Source organism: Pseudonaja textilis, chromosome 3, assembly GCF_049901715.1.
Source record: "Pseudonaja textilis isolate UNSWEBS1 chromosome 3, rPseTex1.2, whole genome shotgun sequence".
NCBI lineage: Eukaryota > Metazoa > Chordata > Lepidosauria > Squamata > Elapidae > Pseudonaja > Pseudonaja textilis.
Window position 1 is genome coordinate 46,003,400 of NC_141992.1, and position 24,520 is coordinate 46,027,919.

At 38.8% G+C, this 24,520-nt stretch overlaps 1 protein-coding gene across 4 annotated transcripts in view; it reads right to left on the bottom strand.

Annotated features, from left to right (window-relative positions):
• The window catches only part of SOX13 (SRY-box transcription factor 13), a 72,966-nt gene that overhangs the window by 25,264 nt on the left and 23,182 nt on the right, over positions 1–24,520 (bottom strand). Inside the window, exon 1 of one of the 4 annotated variants that reach the window (XM_087929473.1) lies at positions 3,044–3,225. The exons of the other annotated variants lie outside the window; for them this stretch is intronic. The gene's annotated coding sequence lies outside the window, so the exon portion shown is untranslated. Of the gene's footprint in view, positions 1–3,043; positions 3,226–24,520 lie in introns of those variants that run through there. 4 annotated transcript variants of the gene reach the window in all.

Below are 24,520 nucleotides of genomic sequence, written 5' to 3' on the forward strand. Positions count from 1 at the left end.
TCTTATGACTAGTCCAATTTCTTAAGACAGCCATTTGGAAGAAGAGTTCATGACAATTTATTAGATTTCTAAATGGTCCTGCACATACAAAAATATTGGGGAATCCTGCTGTAGAAGATTACATTGACTGATTTGCCAAAAACAAAGTCAGAATTTGATGAAAAAGTATATTATTAAATCAGGTGCAAAGTTAAATACCCCATACGTATTTTGTGCAGAGCAACAGACATGCAATATTTTTCCTGCACCAAGACAAGAAAATCTTGCTTTGTACCCCTCTGAAGCAAAGGACTATTGTGCAGCCACACAATAATTTTCTAGTTTTAGGAAGACAAAACAGCAGAAGCACAAAGGTTTAGGGGCAAAAGCAGCCATCATAACTGGCCAAGTGCCACCATCATTGCCACTTGGAGTTCTGGAAAAGCACAGGGCAGTAATTACATAACAAACAAAGCCTGTCTCAAGCTGTGAATTAATCAAACTGCTGAAAATAAAACCTTCCTCTCAGGAACTTCAGACAAAAGAAATGAAAACAACAGGGCTGGCTGGGTAATGAAAAGCCAGCACACTGAATGGGGGACAAAAGGAAGTTGAACAATAGGGTGTTGGACAAAAGCAATAAAGTAAAGGGAAGTGTGACAGCTGAACAATGAGGCACTGTGCACGCCAGAGTTTCTGATCTTAGCAGGCTTTTTTATCTCAGTTCCCTGCCCTTCTATGAACAAATAATTGTGCTTTTCAGGCTATTGGGTTTCCTTTGCCATTTGCTTTTTGGCTCCTGCAGCCATTCCGGTTAGAAGCCTATGCTTTTGCATTTTCAGTCCTGTGTGCCCCTATCCATGCTGCAGTCCACCATTGACCAAACAGATTCATCTTAGGAGGATAAAAGGCATCCATGTGTTAGGGAGGCACACAGATAAGTGACGGTAACTCACCCTCCCCCCAACATACATCCAATAAGACATGCCAGTTGATTACTATAGCCTTTAGCTCTCTCTTGCTCTCCTTTTCTCTCTGGATGATAACAATATAGGTCTTTCTGCCTGTGGCATGATACTGTCAAAGGAGAGAATCTTGATCTTTATTTGTCCCTTTGTTTTACCTTGTGCTCAATAGACATGGCTGAGAGGATACAAGCATGGATTTTCTTGATGCAAAACAAGAGCACTTCCAACCAGAGGATTTTTTGTGGGGTTGTTGTTTTAATTGGTGGGTACCCAGAATGTTTAGACAGCACATCCAAATCCAAACAGCCAAATAATACAATAAAATTGCTATATGGCTTCCATGATGATTCCACAACTAAATAATATTGACTATGTAGTTACAGTACTTTCTGTGAAGTATTTTGCTTGTTTTTAATCTATGTCCATATGCACACTTCCCATCTTTCTGTGTACAATGGAGTTTACTTCAAATTACATGGGCTGAACCTGCACATGCATAAGAGGACATAAATATATAAGGGAAAATGATTAAAGTTTAAAAGTTTAAAGAACAAAAGCAAAATAGTCTATTTATGATCATGGTAGAAACAAGGATGTTGTGTAAGAACAGAAAGATATGGGAAAATGTCACATGCACCCATCTTTATTAAAAAGGAGAAGAGCAACACATCTATCTGAAGAACACCTAGCAATGCAGGAATCAGCCATCTAGATAATCTCATTGATGGATAACACTGGAGGTGAGATTAAGCATTCATTTTCATAATCACCACAGGAGAACTAATAAGGAAATTTTGTAACAAAATATATTCTATATATACTCAATGTTAATCTTATTGTGGCCTTAAATTAGCTGTTTTTTAAAAAAAACAAAACTTGAGAATAATATCTCAAGTTCTTGCCATAGGATTTGCTGCAATTTGGGGTTGTTGGGTTTTTTTGCTTCCAGCATACAATTTTTTGAAGTGAGGTATCAATAAAAGTGAACTATATGAGGACTAACAGAACCATGTTACTTAAGGAAGCATAACATTTATAGATTTATAAAGCTACGCAAAAGAACTTGTTCACTATAATGTCAGTCCAAAAGGAGAAGGAATCAAGTTTATGTGCATATAGCACATATGTTTCTAGTACAGTATATTTTGTATTTTGATAACTGTCCTTGTCAACAGTGGTAATATTCATTAGTTCATTATGGTCATTCAGAATGGAATTGCTTCCTTAAAACACAGTGTTTCCCAAAGCATAGGCTATGGTTGTACAGAATGAGGTTCATGGAAGTTATACCGTAATCCAATATATCTGGAAAGTGACAAGCTGAGAAAAGTCAAAGCAAGGAGCATTAACATCTTTTCTTGGTCTGATATATGATGGCAGAGTATAAGTTTTGTCGTGCATTTTCAACCAGCTATGGGAACTTTAACTGGATCCCAGTGGTGTTTTTTTATTAGACTAAAAGATTTTAAATTGCATTTACAGGTATCTAGTAAGTCAAATGCCTGGCTAAATATATTTCATATTATAATCAAAATATAATAAAAATATAGAAACTGGATTGCCAAGAAAGGAGGATATAACTGATACAAATCTACAAAGGTTAGGCTCTTTCATCATACCCAGAGATATTTAAACAGATAGGGCAAATATCAACTCAGAGACACTGAGAAAAAGGAACTATATTGAGATATAATTGCAGGAATTGACTGAAATGATAAAAACATATTGGTAAAGACTTGTGCACCTATATATTCTTCCTGTTAGGCATCAACTTTATGACCCCTGCCCTCTTTTTTAAAGGTTGCTTTATTTTTAACTTGATTTGGCTTAAATAAAGGATCCCTTTAAATAGAGCTCTCTCCTCTAAAGTAGGACACCTGCACATCCCAGTGTTTAAATTGAGCATATTGTCTTGAATATTTCCTCCTACCTCTGGCCCAGATGCATCATTACCAGATATTTCAATGGTTTTATATGTCAAGGCAAGGGTCTGTTAACAAGGGGTCCTAGCTACATTTGCAAGCACTCTGTATTTGTTGCTTTGACACCTCAATGTTGCAAACAACGGGAATAAAACTGAGCTTTAGGAGATGCACCTTTCTCTCCCAGATGCAAGAAATGTTAGCAGGGCAGACTGCTCCACACTGCAGTAAACTGTACATGCAGAGCCTCAGGACACCTTCCTCAAGTTATCATACCATTCGTTTTACAGAACAACTCAAAGGGTTTGCAGAAGGTCAGCATGAGAGAAATGTAAAAAGGGTCTTCAGGGCACCCTGTCCTGCAAAAATACAATGAGCAGAGATGAAAATGAATTGAACATAAAGAAGCTTGTGCTTTCATCCCAGTCCTTATTACTTCAGAAACCCTGTTGAATGCATAACCCCATTATGCCAAGGGGGAAAGAAAGCCATATTCTTGTTTGCAGGTCTTGCTTGCTCGCTCACTGGTATGTAGCCATGTAAGGGGACTGCATTGTCATCCAGACAATGGGGGAATCAAGAACAATCAGCTGGTGGTGAGCTGAAAATGTATTCATTTTAAAAGAGCACACAAAAGGAAAGTTTCAATCCTCCAGTGGGTCAGATTTCTATTGTACTTAACATTTGTACTACTGGAAGTTTACTCTTAAAATGGGCTTGCTGCTTTAATAGGTGTGTGTTTGAAAGGAGGCTCATTGTATTTTTATTACATGGTTTGCCGAACAAAAATACAGCCAGTTATACTTGTTACAAGGCTTTTTCCAGCAATAGGTCCATTCCCTATTCTAATAGTATCAGGTAGTTATCACAAAAGGGACGGGAGGGGGAAGAATTGCTCAGAACAGCAAACAATGGGAATGGGGACAATTGGCCCTGGCACATGGAAAATGTCTTCCTGTAATAGGCCCTTTTTAATGTTTCTTTTTTTTTCACTGAAAGGGGGGGGGGGAGCAGAGCTCAAAGTCTTCTAATGTACCAGACAAAGGGAAAGGATGTAGCTGAGGCTGAGACTTTTCTTAACAAGATTAAAAAAGAATTTGACACTTGTGTGGATAATAAAACAAGCCAAACAGTAAAGTACTCAAGACAGCAACATAACAGATTTTTTTTCATGCTATTAATTAGTTGACATTTGTATAGCTTTGATATGTAAAAGGTTTCTATGATCAGCAATCATTTTTTTCGTTTTGACAAAAATACTATATCATCGTAATAATTTTTTTACTTTACAAACTGGATGATGAGAGTTAAAACGGTACATTTAAGGGTCCATCATACGAAGCCCTAAAACATAGTTTAAAAATCACACAGCATGTTTAGCCAAAACGAATATACATTACAGTTCAATGTGAACTGTGAACTTAGCTAATTACTTTCCAGACAGAGCACAGGAAGCTGCCTATACTAAGTAGAACTACTGGTCCATGTAGATCCAGCTTTTTGGGGTGGGGGGTGTTTGCCTTTTTTTTTTTAAATGTTTACTTTTTTTCCTGAACAGATATTTTCACATCAATGTTTTCCAGAAGAATTTTGCAGCAAGAACCTTGAAATGGGGATGTAAAATGACATACCTGCAACTCTATAAACTAATGCCTAATATAAAGAAAAATAAACTGTCTCCAATCATCACCACAAACTATTTATTATTTTCACCTTTCGGGGAAACAACCTTCCCAAAGTGGTTTACTAGCAGCATGAACTTTTGTAAACTTTCTATATTGAAGAAATATGGCTTTAAAAAACAAAAACAAAAAAGTCCAGATTCCTTCCCATGCATTAGTTGGTATTAATGGTCTTATAGGGGTTGGACTGAGAGAGGGAGAAAAAGCCCAGCTGAATCAGGCTGCTTTTCCTGTCTGCTTTTTATAGTTATCAAATAACTGAGTGAGCGTGAGAAATTTATGAAGAAGAATCATATTTCAGCAGTATGGTCATCTGTATACGTTAAAGTCATTTTATATCAATTAAGGCCACATTCAATGTTCATGTGTTTCATTTTGCTTGCATTTTGGCAACAAGCATTTCAAATTATCAAAGACCTAATCATTCTGATGCGGTAGTGACAGAATGCAATTTTGATGGATTGACACATTGGTCTTGAGCTGAATCTGTTTCTTAATGATGTACTCAATTCTAAGAAATACAACATTGGTCAATTCTTTAGTTGGGATTCTGGGTTGAACGAGAATGCAGACATTTTGCTGCTGCTTGGCAACAACCCTACACAAAAGAAATCCATCTATGTTTCACTGAAAGAGTACAATAATGACTGCATCAGCCTCTCAACTTAATACCTAGCATTATTTCTTATGCATAGGTGGAATTTTTCTTCTCAAAGAAGCTTGCCCTCAGAGGCAAATTTGCATATCTAGTCAGAATAATCACTGAAGGCAGAGTCAAATTATTTATTAACCTAAACTGAAATCTTTGAATGGTGCCAGACTCTCTCAGCAGTGGTTTTATAACTTTTCTACCCCTGCACTGTTATTTCTTTGTGGCATACATCCTGCTATTCTCACTCTTGCATTGCCACCCTTCCTGGTCAAAGCCTCACTATCTCTTCTATTTATTGTGCAAGGGTGGTTCCAGTGCCAGCAGCAAAAATATCCACCCTAGAACTGGCACCATGTGAAAATCTCGAGATCTGAAATCAGGAAATAACATCTTCTGTGATAAGGTGAAACTTTCAACTACTTGTTCATGAGCCCTAAACAAAGTACGATGATTAGACATGAAAATCTTTGGTTCCCATTTGCATGAAATCTCACACTGACATAAATGGACAATGAGAATCAAGGGGGAAAAAACCCAGTAAATTGAAATGTGTTGTGTAGTTAGCAGATTCGGGCACTGTCAGTTCTATTGTTTGGAAAAATAGTTATTTCTAACTTACAAAGATAAATTAATTAGTTTGATTCACCCATGCAAACTCATACATGATGAGGAATTGTTAAACCCACACATACTCACTCACATTTACAAGCAATGAAAAATGATTAACTTAGAGGAACAGCCAAGTTCAAAATATTGTGAGTTTTTTTTTTAAAAAAAACAAGAAATCAAGAGCAAGGGAAAGCAATAGCAATCATTCATGTTACAGTAGACAAAAGGTATGTCCACCCATAGCAAGTGGATTAGCATAGTAATGTTAGTCATCTTAAGACAGAAAAACAATGAAATAGAGCAATATATCTTATTTACCAAATTTCAAGTAAAAGGTGATTTTAAAAAAAAAGAGATGGAATAGCTTATGCAGTTAGATGCTGATAAAAAGAATTTTAAAAGGTTTAAGAGAAACAGAGGAACCCAGCAAAAAAAAAGTTCATAATACGTGTTCCAAAAAACTGAAGGTCTTCAAAGGACTTAATTTTTAGGCTGCTAATAGAGAGTTAAAGTCATACGCCCTTATAGGCTATTGTGTAGAATTTTTATTTTATAACCCAAATGTATTAAAGCATAGATAAAATAACAATTCTTGTTCATCAATTGAGTTATTATAGCCCCCAAATCACATACTCCAGATGCGAAAACCCAAAAGTTTAAGCTGTAACCAGCAAACTGCAAATTGGATAAAACGGGTTTTTTTTTTAAAAAAAAGCCAATTATTAAATTTTACTGAAGATCGTAAGTTGGGATTTCTTAAGTTACTATCTCGATGCCCATGCTTCATTACAAAACTATGTGGTCGGGCTTAGTTTTGCGGGAGGAAAAAAAGGGGGTGAAATTCTGCCTCTGCCTACCAGCATCCATCGGTATACATCTGGCTAGCGTTCTGTCAGTGTGTGAGAGTTGAGGGCTGTTTGGAAACTGAAACAGTATTTACTGTGTGAGCAAGGAGACATCAAGGAGCCTGGGCATGGCTTAGCTCAACTGTTCTGTACAAAAGTTGCTTGGTGCTGTGAAACTAAAACTGAAACTCCTCTCCTGGTGTTTTCCATTTGGAACAGATTTCTTTTCAGGTGGGGAGGGGGGAGTAGAACTCCTTAGCATCAGAGCATGTTAGTAATAGTATACGAAATACTAATGCTCTGATGGTCATTTCGAAAAATCCTTTCTTAGTGACCACCCAGAAGCCAAGAGGAACATACATGCCAAATTTCAAGTTTGTAGGCTTTATGGTTCTGGAAATTTTGTGATGATGCATGAGTGGTATGTCACTTTTATATATATAGATAGATTCACCAAATCCATTTGTAAAAGTACCAAAAAAGTTGCAGACAATCAAATGTGCCACTGAATCTTGACAAATCCTGGGCAAGACTAGTTCTTTGCTATTCCTTTCTTTACCACTGTAAAAATATCACACTACTGAGTTCTATCTAAGTTCTACTTAGTACACCCTCTTACACCAATACCCTTTTGAATCAATCAGGTATTACTTTAATGAGTACAACCTTTGAGGTTATTAAAATACAATATTATTGTGACCTGTATTTCACAGTTATTTAGTTAGGCTTCAGGTCTAAAACCAATGTCCCTGCTCCACTCTAATGCCTGCGGATTTGATCAAGGAATAAGGTATTTTTGATGTAACAGAACGATCGGTCTGGACAGTTAATAAAAAAGGCCCCCAAAAACTGTTATAGTCACAAGGAATAAGAAAGATTTACCAATATTGATCAAGACACTGTCTAAGGAAGATAATCTGAGAAGGAAGATCAGCTAAGAAAAAAATAAAATGGTAGTTTTAAGCATTTACAACAAGGGGTGTCAAACTCAAGGCCAGGGAGCCTATTCAGCCCACAGGGTATTTAGATCTGGCCTAGGGGGCTGCCTGGAAACAGCAAAGGACCGGCCCATGGTGACTCTGCCAGCGAAAACTGAGCTTGGGAGGGCTTCCCATGGTCCTCCTGAGCTCTGTTTTCGCTGCAGAGGGTTGCAGGAAGCCATCACAAGCTAAAACGGAGCTTGGGAGCCCGTTTTTGCTGTCAGAGCGCTCAGGCTACCACAGGCGTCCCCGACATGAGTGATATTGAGCTGCCCATGCCCACCCTGGCCCTCCGAGGTCAAACACAACCCTGATGTGGCCCCTCAATGAAATTGAGTTTGACATCCCTGCTTTAGTTGGTACAAGCAATAATTACTTGTCTATAGCCAAATGCTGCTCAGTGGTCTATTAAGAAGATAGTCACTGGGTCATTTTTCCTGCCAGGCTGAGGATTGGCCAGTTCAAAGATTTCCCTAATAAGTTGAATAGCAAGTTGATGATTGGTAACTGCATGTGTAATGCTAGTTTACTTTGTGTTATCAGGAAATTGGTTTAATTGGTTGACAAATGCAATCTTTAACTTAATTAGATGGATTGTTCTGAACTGCAAAAATCTAGATAACATAACAACATAACAACAGCAGAGATGTGGCATTTTCTGTATCTCTTTGCTGCCATCTAGATTTTGGATTTTATGGCTCAGATCTTATATTCTTATGCTTTTTCTAGAACAAAATGAGGAAATCTGGGCCAAACCTTTTGGACAATCTCAAGATATCACGGTAAACTCATACAGGGAACAAGCCTACAATGTAACAGTTCAAAGTACAAACAGTACTTTGCTCTTTCACTTCAGTCTCAGCTACCTGCAACCTGTGATTGCAATCAAGCATAGGAAGTTACAATACTTCATTTAAGAGGCTGCTTCCTCAAGAAGGATGAACTGAACCAGTATAGGTGCATGTGCACAATACAGCATTCACTATACTCTAACCATTATAAATGATCATATCTTTATATTATGTATATGTATACTTCATGCTTAGTTACACCAAACTGCAATCATTTGTTTAAAAATGTATTTTAAAAAACATTGTTCTAAGGTTTGTTAATATCTGACACAATGTAAAAAAGCAATATAATAAAGCTTCCAAAATATTAAGAAAGCAATGAGGTTTGTCATCTCCTTAATACGCAATTCTTATTTATTTGTATCCCGCTTTTATTTATAAGAGCCGTGGTGGCGCAGTAGTTAGAATGCAGTATTGCAAGCTAATTCTGCTGACTTCCAGCAGTTTGATTCTCATCAGCTCAGTGTTGTGTAAAATGTGATCCTATCCCCCAAGACCCTCTCAGGGATCTAAAAAAATCAAAATTATTTGCCAATTATTAAATATATTTGGAAAAATGTAAAACAATGTCAACATTCATTTTTATTCATTAGAAATATTGGGGGTGTTATGAAAAAAAACATTGGTTAGTATCTAATGGGTTTAATGTTGTTATTTTTACATGGTTCAATAAATACTTTGCAAATGCATCAATTTGAATTATTAATAAGGTATGTATCAATACATATAATCCATATAAACAGAGTGCCTTTTGGGTCCTCCACATTTTTTAAAAATGGAAGGGCCCTGAGAGCAAATATGTTTTTTAAAAAAAACCATTGATCTAGTTACATGCAGTTTTTCTTACAGATGAAACAGCGCATTTTTCACACTATATTTTTTTAAAAAATCTTGACCAAATGATCTGGAGATCTTAAAACCTTATATATTTTAGTAGTACCGGTATTAGTGTCTGAATTTTCCCAACAATGATATTGCTCTAATAAGGATTTTTTATGTTCTTCTGTTGCTTAGTTGCTGTATTATAGGAGCACAACAGATATAGAAAGCTTGACTAACCTATACAAGAAAACAAGGCTACTTCATAAAAGCATGTCACCACTTGATTATGTGAATTAAATCAACTGCAAAGCATTGTAAGGTGATATGAAAGGTCTCTAGTGTTTGATCTGAGTTGCCTCATTCACACATGCAAATCATTGTTAATCATCATATGATTAACATACATGTATGAACTGGCTGTGGCAACTCTAAAACAAAAAACAAAGACAGAAAGCAGAGTTTAAATATTGCGTTTTTCTGATATTTAGATATCATTTACAAAGTAGTAAAATAAGAAATTTTAATTAAATATTAAAATTTAAAAAAACCTTATTTTCTTCTCCGTAAAGTTTTCTTGATAACAAGGTAGAAGACATCTTCCACCTTCCCCAATGGTGCTTTTTCAACTTCTTAGTCCAGCCTATTGCCCATGTACTGGTCTTCACATCCAAGTAACAACCTGGTCCAAACCTCCATAGTTGGGTCTTTTTAAAAACTTAGCTGCTAAAGGTAGCTCAAGCTGCCATTTAACTAGGCAAGTTTAAATATGCATAAAATAGTGTTGGCCTTACTTCTTCCTTAGACCGCACCCCTCAGCGTGTCACTCAAATGTCAACTTGGACATGATAAAAAAGCAATGTATGTCCCTGCTGTAAACGATAATCAGTATTTTAGGGCTTTTTGTATACTCAATCCACCTTGGACAATTTAGCTTTGATCCTGTCAATCCTTACCACATATTACAGCTACAGGAAATTTTGAGTTTTACAGGCCAATCCAAAAAAATCTAAACTTTGGGGATCATTCCCCATAAAAATATTTTGCTATTCAATTATTGCTATTTTTTTTAGAGCCAGATCATTTCTTTTATGCTAGCCAGCAGAATGAAATAATTGTGACACGGCTGTTCACGATTAATTAATGGTTGATAAAGTGAGTAGGATAGAGATTCACTATCTCACTAACATGCATCTCATCTGAAAATAACCAAGTTGACTAAAAGAGAATAGCTTTAGATATTTGTGAACACATGAATACATTTATACAATGACCCTCTCAGCTCTTTGCAGGCATTTTACACACAGCAACCCATTTTACAAAGAACTACATAAATATTCTTCTATCATGTTTACCTAGGAATAGAGAATGGTCAAAATAACCTAAAAGACAAAGCCATTCTCAGCAACTGCAAATACCAGGATCTTCAGCTAATTAAATATCAAGCCTTAACAATAGCTTCACAATCCTTAAATTGAGTCAGACTATGTATTTTAGCTATCTGATTATTAATTCATTTATTATTTTAATATAGGAACTGAGAATAGCAGGTACAAAGTTAACCCACCTGGTCCTTCCTCAGTCCTATGAGGCAGATTAACAAGAAAAATTGTCTGTTTCAGTATAATGTCAAAAGAGAATCAAACGTAGTAAAGGATTGCAGAGCCCCATACCTGACCTCAGTTAATGAGCAAGTGCTATCTCAAATCCCATTGCACTGAACGGGGAGACCTAAAAGTAACATAGACAACATGATGTCCTTAGATAGAAATTGCCGCTGGCCAGAATGGAGGCACCAATGAGAACAAAACTTCTGTTAAGGCACAAGTTGTTCTGTGGCATCCCCAATACACCAGAATAATCTCTCCTTAGAATTTAGGCTCATCCCTCTGTTACAACATTCTAGAAGTGAATCAAAACAATGCCTTCCAGAGTGCATTTAGTGGTTAGTGCACTGTTGCCACTTCTAGTGGGTATGGGTACTTCTTATTGTTAATTGGATAGGCTTGCTCTATGTTTTTTTAAAAAATTTTTTACTTTGGACATTTTAAATTGTCGATTACATGTCACAGATCATTTGCTGTAATTATTAGTATAAACTACCAAGTCTTTTGCTGATTAGTCAGCTAATTAATTAAATATTATGCTGATAATATCACAGACTTATCTCTTCTATCACTGTTTTTAATCAAAGATCCATACTGTGTTTTTTAACAATATGTCTTGTAATTCAAACTTTGGAATGAAGAAGCTAGCACATTCTGAGTAAAGACGACAGTGTAGCTGCAATCAAAGGACTGGAGGCTATACCAATCCCACAAAGAGATTGCCCAGTTGGGCTCTAAGTGGATGCTCCCCATGAGGACACCACAAGATAGCTATTTCCCATAGGTCTGAACATAGGGAAACAAAGAAAACCATCACACTCTCAACCATTTCAGAGCTTTTCAAGTATACTGAGGTCTTAACCTCACTTTCTAATAATTTTCAGAAATTACCTATTTAACTATCTTAAGGCTAACAGAGGTCTTCAAAAGGACAAGTTTGCAAAGCCGCATGGTGAGTTTGCCTTCAGTCTAGAAAAAAAATAAGAATTTGAAATGAAAATTAAAAGCTAAATATGATTTTAATTCAAGGGCTATAAATGAAGGAAGGAACCAGACAAATTTGGAATATTAGGATTTTTTGCAGTAAGAGTTTGAAAATAATTATATAAATTAACAGTGCCTTTGTGGGAACTAAATTGTTTAGTCTAATTTAAGTCATAACAGAAATCTGTGATTTTATGATTTTAGAAATTGAACATTAGAAGAAACTAAAGATTCCAGGCATGAAAAGAAAAAGGGAGGGGAAAGGTAAGATTTGGCTTTTGTTTTTAATTAGCACTGATATAAAATGACAGAAAATATGACAGTTGAAATACTCCAGGAGATATTTTAAAAATAGGGACAAAAACTAGTACCTATAGTACCTACAGTCAGCAATATTCTCTGCTTCTATGGATAGACTATGTCCAAAGGTATTTTTAAAATAATGACTGATCTGAAGGAGAATACCTTGGAAAGTCTACAGGTTAAGAGCTGAAGTAGGCTTTATCTGATGCTGAAAAATTAGATCTTAAATTGTAAAATATTGGAAACTGAAAACATTATGGATTATAAAAAGAAATCACACTTAAAAGAGAGAATAGAAAGTCTAGAGAATGACATGGGTGATTTTAATTGGATTTACAAAAAAAAAAACACAATAAATTGTTACAGGATTTGAAACAAAGAAACAGAAATTAAGATTACTAGAAGCAAAAGGAAGGAAATATAGAGATGGTTTCTTTGGCCAAAAGAAAAATAAGACATGGCATGTTTCTATAAACTTCTGGGAACCCTTTATGGACTTTTGCTGACATCAGAACTGAAATTTTGATGTTGGGTCCCTGGTGCTCTCAGCTTGTTTTCTTGCAGATGTTTCATTACCAAGCTAAATAACTTCATCAGTAATGAAATGTTAACGATTTACACTCCTCAATTTATGACAATTTAGCCCAAAATTTCCTTTGCTAAGCAACACAGTTCAGTGAGTTCTGTCCCATTTTACAACCTTTTGCCACAGTTGTTAAGCAAATCACAACAGTTGTTAAGTGGAACATATGGTTGCTAAGCAAATCTTATATACTTGCATGTAACCTAACAGAGGTTGAATAATTACGGAGTTTATACTTGTTATAATGAAAATCACTTGTTTAAATATTTCTTTTCTTCTTTTCTTTTTATTTTTCCCTGCACTTTCCATTTTCTTTTCTGAGTTTAGTTTGTGTTGTTTTTTATCATTGTCTTTTTAAAACAACTATCATTTTTTTAAAAAAAAAAAGCATGAAAAACTCTTCATAATCCAATCTTAACTCTCAAGACCACACAACATTCTTTATTAAAGTAATCACACTAAATTAAAAGTTATCCTGGAGAGTAATGATAGTGACCAAACATTTTAAACTTAATTTATTTTATTAGGTTCATAGTCACTTCAAAGTAAATTCAAAGATAAAGCACATTCTTCTTAAAACAGCAACAGAGCTGTGGAACCTAAATGTGAATAACTAATTACAGTAAATAGAATAAAATAAAATAAAAACAAGTAATCAATTTGTCTAGCATCTAAAAACTGCTTTATGGTAAGTTACGGCAAACACTATAGACAACAAAGTAGCATTTAGCTACATTCTGTGAGACAAAATCAAACTAGTCAAAGACTAATAGATGAAGATAAATTTGAATGACCACTAGGGCATTTGTCTACAAGGAGAGATAATTTGACACAACACAATAGAGACAAAACAATACAACATGACCTAGTGTCTCATTTATTCCTGAAACACATAGACTTTGCTGTAATGGTAACTCCCCTCAAAGAAGGTTGTAAGGAGATTGTTAAACCCAGCCAAACAAAAAACTACTCTTTCTTAAATATCCTGCCTTCATTTTCATAAAAATGTATGTAGTTTACACTTGCTTTTTTCATAAAGCAGCTGCAGTGTGGGAACAAGAGGGAAGCTGTCACAATTCAACATTTTCAACTGTTGAATCCAGGAAGATTTCCTTCCATTTCACACTGCATCTAGCCATGACAAGAACAATGAGAAATCACCATTTCCTAAAACGGAGACATCATTTAGATGAACTAATAGCTGTTTTAAGGGGCATCTCCACAGAGAAAATGTCAATCAATTGTTTACTGATTGTAATGCAAATGTAAGACCCACCCACCCGCCAAATAATATAATAGGATTGGCTCAATAGTTCCAACAGAACTATTTTAAAAAAAGTTTACTGTGGTAGCATAATATAAAAAGCAAAAATCAACAAAAACCCAAATTCTCACCCTCATGTTACACCACAGTTGGTTCAATATGCCAATACTTAATAGCCAAAATCCCACAAGACAAGCTCAGGATCCAAAAAAATCTTGACAGACTTGAACAAAGGTCCCTATCCAACAACATGAAATTTAATGTGGAGAAAAGCAAGATTTTACACCTGGGCAGGAAAAACAATGAGTAGGTGAAATCTGGTTCAAAAACATTAGGTGAAATCTGGTTCAAAAACACCAACTGTGAGAGGGACCTTGGAGGCCTAAATAGCAGTGTGCAGCAGCTGCCAAAAAAGCTAATTCAATCATTGGTTGTCTAAAGAGAAGCATAGAATCTAAATACGTGAACTATTAGTACTGTATTATAAAACCTTAGTAACATCACACCTGGAATACTGCATCCAATTTTGGTCACCACATTCCAAAAAATATGTTGAAACTCTGGAAAAAGTGCAAAGAAGAGCAACAAAGATGATTAAAGGCCTAGAGACTAAAATATATGAAGAACAGTTGCAGGATTTCTCTAATCAAGAGACAAGAACTAGGGGGGACATAATAGCAGTATACCAGTATTTTACAGGCTGCCAAAGAGGAAGGAGTCAATTTATTTTCCAAAGCACCAGAGGACAGGACAATAAACAATGGATGAAAACTAATCAAGGAGAAAAGCAACCAGGAATTAAGGAAAAACTTCCTACCAACGAGGACAATTAACCAGTGGAACAGCTTGCCTTCACACATTATTGTGGGTGCTTCTTCATCACTGGAGGTTTTTAAGAAGAGACTGGACAGTCACTTGTCTGAAATGGTATAGGGTCCCCTGCTTGAGCAAGAGGCTTGACTCCAAGGTGCCTTCCAGCTCTATACTGATTCTAATTTGCTCCTACAAGATGCTAAACTATAACCCAGAATTTACAAAAATCAATAGATGGGTTTTCCCATTATGCTGAGAAAAACCTGAAAAAAACCTACCGTATTCTTTAATAAAAATGTGTGAACATGTTTTTAGCAAATACAATCCTAGCCGCTGTTAATACATTTACAATCACGTATTTCAAATCTTTATTATATGTATCAGGTAAGATTCCCAATAAAAAGATCTCTGGTTTCAAATCTATGTGTTTCTTTGTCATTCTGGAAAAATGAGAAAATACCATTGCAGGAAGAAATTATTAAGAAAATATTGGAATGTGCTGAAATGAGTAGATTGACATTTGAAATTAGAGAACAAGAGGATAAACAATTTTATAAAATTTGGGACCTTTTCTATCAATGGTTGGATGATAAAATACAATAATAGAATATTTTAGAATTTTAGATAATGAATATATAAAGAGATATTTTTTTCTTTTTTATTTGATATCACATTTATAAAATGTCTTCAGGATAGATTTGGTATGATTATATGATTTGTTATAAAATAAATTAAGTAAATTATAGTTATCTCGCAAAGTATGAATGAATAAAATCATAGTCAAATGATTGTTTAATAGTGATACTAGGGTATATAATCTTTGATTGATAGTATGAGTTATTATGTAATGAAACTGTAATTGAGACTACGAAATGAATGCACAAAAACTGGTAAACCAACTGACACACTGTTTGTATATTTATGAAGGAAAGCTGGATGTTTTTATGTTTTGTTTGTTTTGTTTGTCTTTAAAAACTAATAAATTTGTTTGTTTTTTTAAAAAAATGTGTGAACATGAATGCCACTAAGATACAACACATTTTCTGAAAATATTCTTCTATAAAAGAGAGGAAGAGAGGGAGGGGGGGAGAGAGAGGGAGGGAGGGAGGAAGAGAGAGAGAGAGAGAAAGAGAGAGAAAGACAGACAGACAGACAGACTCTGGCCTTGAGCTCCACAAAGATTCCTTTTGAATTTTAGTTGCAGCCTGGACTGAGAAGTAAAACAAACAAAGAAATCTAGAAGTAGTCGGTCACAAACCACTTCCATATTGTCGAGGAAATCACATGAACCTATCCATGTGTTAACTACTAAAAATCAAGCTCAATTTGAGAGAGTCTTTACCTTTTTCTGCTGCTTCATTCCATGCCACTTGCAATAGTAAGTTCATATTCAAGACTTCCATTGTATATGTGTAGTTGTTTTTTACAGAAGCATTACAATATTTCAAATATTTTATGTAAGGAAAAATTAAAAGACCCAACTTTGAGCAACAGATAAACAGAAGTCCTGGAAGGGACAGAAAGAAAGCAGCAATGTTCTCAAAGCACATTGAGCTATGAATAATAAACCAAAATGGTTAGTTTCATATGACATGCTATGGCAAAACCAAATCTATCATCTTTTGGCTTGGTGCAATCCGTAAACATAATTTACGGTATGTAGAAAATATTATCTCAGATCAGTTTCTGAGATCAGTCTCTCCAAACCGATGCCTCTGAAAGTGATGCTGACTGGGAATAATTGGAAGTATAACCACTCAGAGGGTACCAAGTTAGAAAAAGTGAATAAGATGACAAGAAAAAGAAATATGCTCTAATCACTTTCTTCACATCAAGGATATTTCATCCTGAGTCTGTTTTAAGAAACTGTTCATAGCATATTTTGCAAAGATGTAGTGGGTATTTTAATATAACTGTCTTGGTTTATCACTGATTTGTCTTCTACTCCAACTCCTACTCACCAAAAGAATTGTACCAATTTATGCTGGTTGCTGAGGGTAATAGGGTGTGAGCTTATACTTTCTAACTATTCTGAGGAATTCTTCTCTATTTTAGTGTCTGGGTGATAACATGAAAGGGCCCCCAAGGTTTTTGTAGAAAATTAAGTTTCTTTTATTGCACAGCAATATAAACCAAGAGAATTTTCAGGAAAGGAAATGGCGCCTTTGTATTGTTTACTGGCTCTCAATTGCACACAACCCACCCTAAAGTTTTAAAGAATGGCATGTGTTTTGTTCTTCAGTGTTGGTCTACAGACAAACAGCTCTTTGTGTCTCTTGGGTTCCTAGGGCACCTGTTCCCCCCACCACTTCATTCCTCACAGTCCGCCCTTATTTATCCCTGCATGTTCTGCTTACTGTACTTGCCAACAAGCTGCCTTGGCCACCCTTTCCTACACCTGCTTCAGTCAACCTGTTGAAAGCAGGGGCTCACAGTTGTTAAGCCTAGATATGTGCAATGCTGATATCAGACATTTGTTCTGGGGAACCCATAACACACACAATAGAGTGTGAGAGGGAGTCATAAGTGGAAGTGTTTAGTGCTATTTTTGCAACTGGACACTCAGCAATGAACACCTTAAAATGTTTAGCTGCTACAATCAAGGTCTCTCTAGCAGAATGTGCACATTCAGAGGGGGTAACCTCAGGACGGAATCTTTGTCTACACTAATGTAACACAGATTACACCAAAATGAGGAAGTCCCCAGTTTGAAATTCATCAAATGGCAAGTCCTTGAATATTCCTTGCAGTTTAGAAGATTCTGAAGATTCTATATATATGTTGTCTCTTAAGGTTTCAAATTATAAGCAACAACACTTTGCTAACTAACAGTGCTGGAAAGCTTTTGCACCATCAGAATCCATATTCCTTGTGTCCCCACTAATCAATTTTTCCTCCCCCTTGCTCAGAAGACCCCCATAAATGTCTCTTTCTGACTCAGCATGAAAGGTACTAGTATTCTTTAAAGGTGACACTTACTTTAAGTGAGCTCAGCTGGGACTACTTTGGTAGACTGGTGCCTTTTTTATTGCTAGCAGCCCTGCTGGGCTCCTGGTCATGCTGAGTTCTTTTAAAAGACATGGCAATTTTCTGCATCTCCTCCACAGCTTATATCCACAAAAGTGAAAAGTGTTAAAAGTAGCTCTAAGACTTGCCCCCCACAGTGATGTATTCTGGCTCCCAGCCTTGACATAGGTTTTCTGGTATGATATGTTCCCAAGAGATACAGTTCTCTTTGTCTCCAAGCTGACTTTGGAGTCAATTGCTTCAAAAGAACTGAGGCCATAAATGCAGTTCTTTTTTTTTTTTTAGCATTCAACACATAATGTACAAGCCAGGTTTAGTTAGTTCAATTGTAATGGAAGTAGAACACACACACACACACACACATATCTGATGTCCTTCCAATATCCAAAATTCATCCTTTCTGTAGCTTCACATGAACTCCACCAACATACTACAACCTTCCAATGTATGAGTATTACCATTCCAAGAATTATCACTTTGTGTGATCTGTAGCCAGGCCAAGCTATTCCTTAACTTCCAACCCAAGAAAGTTTCTTACCTCTTAATGAAAATTGAAATATTAATAAGCAAATTATAAGTTTTCTTTTATAATGCCACTTATTAATTTTTCTGGTTTTAAACAGTTTTACCTCTCCCATGTTATCTGCTACAAGTATGTGACAATGTGAAACTGCCTTTTAATGAGAATTGAAATATTAATAGGCAAATTAAAAGAATCAGATGCATTAGTAAGTTTCAGGATTAATAAGCAGGAGATGAGATATTAACAAAAATGTAACAATAGGAGACTGAACAGAATTGTCTTTTAAGATTGAGAAGGTAAAGTATCTGGGTAACACAAGGTCAAATATGAACTGAAATATATTATTTTATGTTAATACATGGAATGAAATTAAAAATGTTAAGATGGGAGAAAGTACAATTGTCATTGTTGGGAAGAAGTTCTGTGATAAAAATGAATGTTTTGTCTAGAATGATGTTTTTTGTTTCAGACAATAGCTGTTTTGACAACTGATGCACCATTTAAACATTGGAAAAAAAATGCATCTAAATTTAAGTGGCAATGGGGAAAAATGAGTTAAACGTAAAGTGTTACAAGATACAAGGGAAAAAGGAGAATTGGTTTCCCCTGACTTGAAATTATATTTTGTAGGTTGTTGTTTGGTTTGCATGAAAGAGTAGGTGTTGCTGTAAAACAGAAAGCTTTCTGAATTAGAAGGACATGAACAGAGATTTGGGTGATATGGATATTTGTGGTACAACAAGGTTAACGTGGATTTTAAAAATAATTGTGTTAGACATGCCATACTGAGAATATGGAATGGAAATCCAGGTTGTGCCTGAAAAAACCCTTTGTGGCTTTTAGCACAAGAAGCAACACTTTTTGCAGGAAACAGAAAAAAAAGAGAAGAGAGTTATATTACAACCACAGAGTAAGAGTTAAATTTATAATTGTACTTAAAAATGTTGTAAAGAAAATTAGAAGCCACTTCTTTGTATCTTTGTATATTTTCCTTGCACTTTTATTTTTTCTTTAATTCCTTCCTCTTGTCTTTTTCTTACTTTATATCAGTTTGTATTAGTTATTAATCTTTTATTTAGCAAAAATCTTTAAGAAAACATTACACAAAAAATGAAAATTACTTTTTAATATTTTTCTCCAAGCTACCTTGAATCTTTTACTGGAAAGGCAAAATATGAATAACTTCCAATATTTTAAATAGAACAGAGAACAATTCTAACCTCCAGATAAGATTAGAATAGGGTGGCTAACCTCAACAAAGAAGGAAACAGGAGTTCCATCAACACAGATCTACCTGGAGGCTCTAATTACATCCATGGATAGCTCTACAAGTATAACTCTAGCCTTGGGCATTCAAAGGACAGAGCAGCTTTGGACCAGCAGGATCACAAAATTTCCCCCTTTTTAAAATTGCACCAAGGTCAGATTCCTTGGCTCCTGGGCTTTTGCCCCCCACATTCCCCTTCTCCCTCTCCCTCATTAATATAAGTTATTTTTTTTAATACTTGGCCAAATAGCTTAACTTCTGCTTTTTCAACTTCTGGCCTGAATGGACAGGCTTTAGAAGCAGCAGAAGATCTGACATTTCATTCTCTACCCAGGATTCTCCAAGTCTGCTCCCCATGTCTGTCTAAAGATCCTCTGTTCAACTGCCTTTTTTTCACACGTTTTTCACACGTTTCCCTAAGAAATTTATTCAAACCCTTCCTAAAAACAGTTTCCCTTGTGAATACTTTAACATAAAGCCTGAATTCTTGTCCACTGTAGAAGTCAGATGGATGGATGGATAAGTTGACAGATACCAATGAAATGCTATGCACTTCTGTACATGCCTGGTTATAAATTGATTCCAGAATAGTCTGTTACTTAAGATGCTCAGTATTTGTAAACAGCAATGGATCACGCCCAGTATTTCCTAGCCGAACCACAGATAACTACAATGATCTAATACATATTGATTTTACAGAAGACAATGTTCAAAATGGGCGTTGGTCTTACCTGACACGCCATTTCTAGTCGAGCTGCGAGGATCATCCAGAGAGTGGGAGGTGCTCCAGTCTGCGTCTGTGTAGGCTGAGCTTAATTATTAGGGAACGCTCCGCCCTCTGTCAGGTGGTCCCTTGTAGCGTTCCCAGTTTATGCGAAGTCGAGAGAGGAGGAAAGTCGTCTAACTCTCATCTAACTAGACTTAAAGTATCATTGGCTGAAACAAGGTTCCCCCAGACGGAAAAAAATAAAAAAGGGTGGGTCTGGATGATCCTCGCAGCTCGACTAGAAATGGTGTGTCAGGTAAGACCAACGCCCATTCTCCCTCGAGCTGCTCGGATCATCCAGAGAGTGGGACATACCAAAGCTTGGCTGTCCTATGGGAGGGAATCTGTCTGGGGTGGAAGCTCCCCTGGGTCCTCGATGACCCGCTGGAGGACTCGTCTACCAAACGAGGCCTCAGCTGACGCAAAGATGTCAATCTTATAGTGCCTAATGAAAGGGGAGGGGGAAGCCCAGGTGGCGGCCCGACAAATGTCTGAGATTGGAGCCTGGGTGGCCCAGGCCGCAGAGGTGGCCGCACTCCTGGTGGAATGCGCCGTAACCCCACTGGGAACTGGCAAGGCCTGAGACGAATAAGCCTTGGCGATGGTGGCTCTGATCCATTGCCCGATGGTGGAAGGGGACACCTTGTGGCCTAAGGACTTGGGCTGGAAGAAGAGAAACAAAGACTCTGACCTTCTAAAGGGTTGTGTGCAGTTAATGTATATGCGGAGGGCCCACCTCACATCTAGGGTGTGCCATCGTTTCTCCCTTTCCCGCGAAGGATTGGGACAAAAGTTCGGGAGTGTAAGCTCCTGAGCCCTGTGGAAGGCTGAATTGACCTTGGGCAAGAAGGTGGGTCGGGCGTAGAACCACCCGATCGGAATGAAAGATACAGAGGTCCTTTCTCACCGAAAGGGCAGCAATCTCCGAAATTCGGCAAGCCGAGGTAATTGCCACCAGGAATACTACCTTAAAGGTCAAAATTTGGAGAGAGGATTCTCTAATGGGTTCGAAAGGAGGTTTGGTGAGGGCCACCAGGACCTTGTTAAGGTCCCAAGTGGGGTACCGGTGCACAACAGGGGGACGGAGATTAGTAGCCCCCCTTAGGAAGGCCCTGATATGGGGGTGGTGAGAGAGGGGACCCAGACTGTCGCCAGAGACGACGGTTGAGAGGGCCGCTACCTGGCGTCTCAGGGTATTAGAAGAGAGACCTTTCTTGAACCCATCCTGGAGAAAATTCAGAATCTGGGCCACCGAAGGCAAGAGCGGGTTGACCATGGATGAATGGCACCACCTGCAGAAGCTGACCCTGGTGGCATCGTATATCCGATTGGTTGAAGGGCGTCTGGCGGCCAGGATCATGTTAATGACCTGGTCAGATAAATTCTCCTTCCTCAACTTTTCCCGCTCAACCTCCACACGGTTAGTTGGAGCCATTGGGGCTCCGGATGTTGAATGGGCCCCTGAGACAGGGAGATCCTGTCCGGAGGGATTCTCCACGGGGGAGACACCGAAAGGTTGCAGAGGTCCGCAAACCACGGTCGCCTGGGCCAATAGGGGGCCACTAAAATCAGATCTGACTTCTCCTGGATCAGTTTCTGAATGACCCTGGGAAGTAAAGCTAACGGGGGGAAGGCGTACAGGAGTCCTGGGGGCCATGGACAGCGAAGTGCGTTGTGATTCTCGGCCCCAGGGGAAGGGAATCTGGAGAAGAACCGAGGGAGCTGGGTGTTGCGGGGGGATGCAAAGAGGTCCACTAACGGGAGACCGAAGATCATGGTCGCCTCCCTGAAAAGGGATGGATGAATGCGCCACTCGGACTGGTCCACGGTGGCCCTGCTTAACCAGTCCGCTCGGGTGTTTGAGGCCCCCGAAATGTGTTCTGCTTTGATCGAGAGGAGGTGACGCTCCGCCCAACGGCAGAGTCTCTCGGCCTCTCTCATCAACCGAATAGACTGGGTCCCGCCTTGCCTGTTGACATGGGCCTTGGCGGTAACGTTGTCCGTGAGAATAAGGACGTGCCGCCCGCGTACCTGAGGCAGGTACCTGAGGCAGGAAGTGGCGCAGGGCCGGGTGGATGGCGTGGAGCTCCAGCCAGTTTATGCTGCAGGCCGGCTCTGCGTGGGACCATTTGCCCTGTGTTGTAAGGGACTGGATGTGAGCGCCCCAGCCGCTCAGGCTGGCGTCTGTGGTGATGACGAGACGCTGGGGATCTTTGAAGAGATGACCCCTGTTGATGGCAGGGTTGGTCCACCAGAGGAGAGACGAGAGGACCTTTGGAGGTACCTTGATGGAGGATTTTGAGTTGCTTCTGCCGGACCTTTGAAACGGAAGCAGGAGCCACTGCAGGGACCTGGTATGAAGACGGGCCCAAGGAATAATAGAGATGCATGAAACCATTTTTCCCAGTAATGTAGACAAATCTAACAGAGAAGCCCTCCTTGATCGGCGAATAACCTGAATTGAATTTCGAATACTCTGGAGCCTTTCCGGGGAAAGGAACACTTTTTCCTGCACCGTGTCAATGATGGCCCCCAAGTGGGCAATTCGGGTAGAAGGGACCAGTTGGCTCTTTTTTTGGTTGACCAGGAAACCATGGGCGTGGAGGGCGGAGAGGGTAGTCTTGGTGTCCAGCTCTGCTTGGGATTGTGAATGGGACAGGATGAGGATATCATCCAGATAGCAGTGGAGACGGACCGGGCAGTCCCTTAAGCGAACTGCCAGGGCCGCGAGGATCTTAGTGAAAACTCTGGGAGCGGAGGCTAACCCAAAGGGAAGGGCCACATACTGGAAATGATGGTGATTGTAACAGAATCTAAGGAATTTAGAGTGGGAAGGCCGAATTGGAATGTGGAGGTATGCCTCAGAGAGGTCTATAGAAGATAGCCAATCTCCTTGCCTGGTACCCTGCAAAATGGATTGGAGGGTGTGCATTTTGAATTTGCGGAGGGTTAGGAAGCGGTTGAGCCGTTTGAGGTCCAGGATAGCCCTCCATCCCCCCGAGGACTTGGGAACCACGAAGAGGTGGGAATAGAAACCTTGCCCTCGCTGAGAGGGGGGAACTGGCTGGATGGCCTGGATGGAGAGTAAGTGATGGATGGCCGAATCCATTAATTTGCGCTTGGAGGGGTCCCTAGAGGGGGGAGATGACATGAAGAACTCGGGAGGTTGAGAGTTGAACTCCAGAGCGAGTCCAAACCTGATGGAGTCCCTGACCCATTTGTCGGAAGTGGTAGAATCCCACAGGTCGGCGAAATGCCTCAGCCGACCACCAATGGGGGGAAAGAGACAGGATTCATTTGGAGCGCCGGAAGGGCCTCCCCCCGGAACCCCTGAAGGGACGCTTAAATCCTCCGCCCCTCCTATTTCGATCGCTCGAGTCGGAACGATCCTGGGAATATGATGCTCTATACGAGGGAGGCCTCGGGTACCTGGGGGGGAAGGGGGACTGGTAGAAGGACCGGGAGGATCCTCTTCGAAAGGACTGAGGGGCTCGGGAGTCAGGCCTCCGAAAAAGAGGAGGAAGGAATTTCTTCTTTCCCCTAGTTTCGGCCAAGAGAGGGTCCAGGGCCGGCCCAAAGAGCTTCTCCCCTTTGATGGGGGCGGAGGCCAGCTTGACCTTGTTCTTCACGTCCGCCTGCCATGGTTTGAGCCAGAGCAGGCGGCGGGCAGTGACCTGGGACGCTAACGCCCGGGAGGTGAATTTAACCGAATGGTACATGGCGTCAGCTGAGAACTCTGCCGCCGCTGTGATTTTGGCTATGTCCTGCAGAGCCCATATATTGGATGGAGGGATGGGGGAAGTATCAGGAACAGGAACAATGGGCAAAATTGGGAGCGTCCTATCAAATTCTGTACCTGTCAATAGTGGTGTCCCCCAAGGCAGTGTTCTAGGACCAACTCTCTTCATACTCTACATAAATGACCTCTGTGATCATATTAAGAGCAACTGCGTTCTTTTCGCTGATGATGTAAAGCTGTTCAATACCACAGACAATACTGCTACCCTTCAAAAAAATCTTGACTATGTATCAGAATGGTCAAACAAATGGCAACTTTAAATCTCAACAAATAAATG